We start from the raw sequence: 4,554 nt of genomic DNA, 5'->3' as shown, positions 1-4,554 counted from the left end.
ATAAAAAAGACAAAAATCCCTGCCCTCAAGGACCTTTTTAGTGAGAAGGGATAAGTGATAAATAGAATAAATATATAAAATATAGAACTTACTAGAAGGTGATAAGTTCTCTGGATAAAAATAAAATAAGATATGGAGACTAAGTGTTAGAATTTTGAGCAGAGTGGTCAGGCTTTGTTAGGAAGGTGATATGTGAGGAAAGACTTGGAAGAGGTGGAGTGATGATCTGTGCAGCTATCCGGGGAAAGAGCATTCAGACAGAGGGAAATGTGCAAATGTCCTGAAGTAAGCACAGGCCTGACATACTGGAGGAACAGAAAGAATTGGAGGTAAGCACAGGCCTGACACACTGGAGCCAAAGTAGCTGGAGACAGAGTGAGGTCAGAGAAGTAAAGGGAGACTTGCACCCTGTGTAGGCCATTGTAAGGATGTGGTTTTTACACTGAGTGAAATGGAGAGCGTTAGGAAGAGTCTGAGCAAAAACTGACATCATTGGCTATTGGGTTGAGACTGAAAGTAGAAAGGACCAGAGACTGAAGCAAGGAGGAGGCTACTGCAATATCCCGGGCAAAAGTGATGATGGTGACTTGGACCAGGGTGGTGGCAGCAGAGATAATGAGAAGTGATCAGAGTCTAGAAAAACGTTAAAGGTAGAACCTTAAGGATTTTTGGATGTATTAGATGTAGGGTGTAAAGGAAAAAAAGAGTCAAGGGTGACTCCAAAGCTATAGTGTGGTTTATTAACTGGAGTGGAGAATATTAAGGAAGGGGGAACAGAGACAATCGGGAATTTGGTTTGGGATCTGTAAATCCTCTGATGTCTATTAAGCATCTAAGTGGAGTCTGGAGATCAAGAGAAAAATCTCGACTGGAGATCTAACTTTGGGAGTCATCAGAATATACACAGTATTTGAAGCTATGAGGCTGAGTGATTTCCACAAGAGAGTGGTTAAAAGGAAGAGACAAGGTTCAATGACTGGGCTTGAGGCACTATAGCTTTCAGAGGTCACAGAGAATCAGTAAAGGAGACTGAGAAGGAAGAACCAGTAGGGTGGGAGGCAAACCAGGTGTGTATGTTGTCCTGGAAACAGGATATAAGTTTTCAAGGAAGAGAGAGTGATCAACCTGGTCAAATGCTGCTTACAGGTCAAGAAAGATGAGAACCAAGAAAAGCCCTTTGGAATTAGCAACCCAGAGGTCACTGGTGTCATTGACAATAACAGTTTCAATGGAGTGATAGGATAAGAAAGCCTGATTAGAGAAGGTTTGAGAATAAGAGAAGAGGAATTGGAGAGATTTAATATTAGATATCTCTTTTTGTTGTTAAAAAAGGTTGCACTTTTTAAAAAATGCCAGTAATTCCGACTTTTTATAACCCAAATGGGCACTGTGTCCACAGTAATCTGAATACGTCAAATTTTACTTGAGAAATCCCCCTTTCAAATGATAACAAGTTTTTGAGAAATGGGTTTCAGCAGTTTTAAGTCTGGCACTCTCTTTGTTCACTGAAGAAAAACAATCACGTCTTCAGTGAATTTGCAGCTCAAGATATTTTAAGTTTCATAATCAAACTTTTGTCTTGGAACTTCAAACACACACGCACACACATCCAGGAATGATGACGTCAGAGCTCTCAGGTTGAATATTGCAGCTCATAAATTACATTCATTCATTCCAAATATTTCATTATTGATGTATAGTGAGTGAGTCCTTTCCTTGTGCCATAGCCACCACTTACTCACTTGAAATTTTTAAATGATGTTTCTCATTCCACGGACATTTGACTGCCTCCTCTGCCTGTAGACATTAGTTCGCGTTGTCAACAGTTGGGCCTGAATTTCTGCAAACATTAAGCTTGAGATTAAAAGTAGGCCAGGGAAAGCTTTCGTAAAACATGCTAACCTAACATATCTGAACAGGACAGGGTCAAGTTCTTACTCAGAACCACAAGGGTGCTGTGAAGTAGAATGATTTCATACTTCTGTTATGATGTCATTTTCTCGTAACATTAAAGCCAAGAGTCCTCCCCACCCAAGGGCAATGCCAGTTTCCCAGAAGTCTCATTTCTCAGAGCCAAGGCTCCAAAGATGCCAATGCAACCCATGCTGATACTCAAGTCTCATGTTTTTCTCAATTTTATGCTTAATTTGCTCCTTTTGGTTTTATGTATTTTGACACAGCTAAGGGTATGTGGGGATTTCCCCATAGTCCTTTAAATGCTATAAAACTTTAATACGGGCAGATAAAAACAATCATAAGCCATGCCTCCAAGCCCTCACATTTAGTTCTTTATTTGAGTTAGGCACTAACCAGTTTTAGACACTTAGATTTTCAAGTACCTGCACTGCTTTAAATGCCCTTGTGCCTTTCCTCGCCCCACCTAAATGAAAATTACGTTCTATCCATAACCTGGGTAGAATCTTTACAATTCTTAAATTATCATCATAACGGCCTATATATCGTGCATGAGCCAATGCAATTTAATCTGGTTCAGAATAAAGCCAAGATGGATGCCCAATTCCCAATCCTAGGCATGCAACCCTGAAATGCCTTTTGGAAAAAATGAAATAGTGCTCCTGGAAGTCTGTTGAGTTAGTCTGTTTTCAGCATAATTGCCTTCTCTCAGCTTCCTAATACCCTTAAAACCTCTGAGAGTCTTTAATGTACAAAGTTCAGCAAAAATACCTTCAAAGCAGATTAGTTCTAATTATGTTTAATATTTGTTTGCTGCCTTATTGAATAAACTACATTTGCTCTAAAAAAAAGAAATTCACTTAACTGCATGTCAGTCACCCAAATTTTAAGCGTACAAATGAAATGGAAAACATTTATTACACAAATTTAATTACAATTCTAAGAAATAAACATGCAAATTAGATAGGGTTCAATTTGCAGATGCTAATCCTCATCCTTGATCTTATTCCTTTTCTCCCTGATTTTCAGTCTGTGCCTCCTCTTGATTCCTAGGGAGCCAGGCAGCAAGAGGTTTGGTTTTTCACAGTCGGAGGATCTCTGTTTTAAAGAAGTGTTATATTTAGCACATCTGGCATAGTAGCAGTAAACAAACATTACGGTCTTTGTAACACTTTTGTGCAGGTGCCTTCCCCCCATTTTATTAGGGCTATGCCTTCCAAGCCTCTGTGTTCATTACACCTGAAATGACCCATCTCGACTATGGAGGGGTCCCTAGACAGAAGTTATGAATTAATGTTTCAAAACACAAACTCCAGTTGAGTCCAATATAGGGGAAAATTACTATTTGCAAAATAATGTGATTCCGGGGCTTAAATTAAATTCTTTTGACCGAGGACAGCCTCCTTTATTACTTTTTTATTTCCTGGAGGCTTTCCCTTGAGGCTCCCCACCCAGAAGGAGTTACCAATTCAAGTTGCAGTCTGACCAAGGTTGCTTTTTTATACATATACAGCTCCAGAGGGGCGGGGGCGGGTGGCGAGGGGAGAATAACTGCTTGGTCCTGCAAAGACATCTGTTTCTCATCTCCGTTTGCTGTGGCAAAGGAGAAGAAAGTCTTTTGCAAAGGGTGGGAAAGGCACAGATTTCTTTCTTTCTTTCTCTTTTAAATCACACGCACGCACAACAAAAAAGTAAACCAAATAAAAAAAGAGAAGACATCTCAGAAGGTTGCAGAGTGAATACATTATTCGGCTGGAGCCGAGCCCCCAGGGCTGGGGCGGGAGCCCGGGAGCGCGTGGGGTCTGGGCTGCGGGCTGGAGCTGGGCCCGCGTGTCCCCGGGCACCGGGAGGGGAGGGGAGTGGAGGGGAGGAGAGAAGGAGGGAGGGCGGGAAGGAGGGAAGAAGGCAGGGGGCGGGCTGGGGTGAGGGGAAGGCGCCCCGTGTGCTGCCTGAGGAGCGGCGGCGGCGGCGGCGGCGGCGGCGGGAGCAGAGGGAGGGAGGGAAGGAGAGCGGGCGCGCTTGTCATGTTCCTTTTCTCACCCTGGGGGCATCCTGCAGAACCTCTCCTCGGAAATCCACGGGGAAATGGCAAACAGGATTGACGGGTTTCACACGCTCCTCGCTAGACAGAGCCGCTCATTACCATAACCGTCTGCAGCGACGGCGGCGCAGCACCCCAGTCGCGGCGGCGGGACCTGCCGGGACCCTCGCCCGCCGCGCTCCAGCGGCCACCGCCGACCGGGCCGCTGGGCCGGGACCCGCGCGAGTGTGTACCGGCGGCCGGGCTGGCGCCGAGCCCGGAGAGGGCCAGGAGCAGCTCGAGAGCCGCGGCCGCCGCCTTCCGGCTGACCCCGCGGTAAGAGCCGGGCTGGGCGCGGGCGGCGGGGGCGGAGAGGCCGGGCCGGGTGGAGCACGACAGCCGGTCCCCTCGGGCGTCTTCTGGGGCTGACTGGCTCCCGCGCGCCCTTCCGGCCCCGGGGCTGCTCCGGGGTCACCGAGTGGACGCGCACCGGCCGAAGCGGGACCCGGGGCGGCTGGGGCGCCGGGGCGCTGCTGGGCGCGGAGGCGGCGCGGGCTTTTTTCCCGGCGCTGGCGAGCGCCGCGGAGCCTTTACCCGGGCGGGAACCACCGCCGCCTCTA

Source organism: Delphinus delphis, chromosome 1 (assembly GCF_949987515.2).
Source record: "Delphinus delphis chromosome 1, mDelDel1.2, whole genome shotgun sequence".
NCBI lineage: Eukaryota > Metazoa > Chordata > Mammalia > Artiodactyla > Delphinidae > Delphinus > Delphinus delphis.
This window is presented reverse-complemented; position numbering follows the sequence as displayed.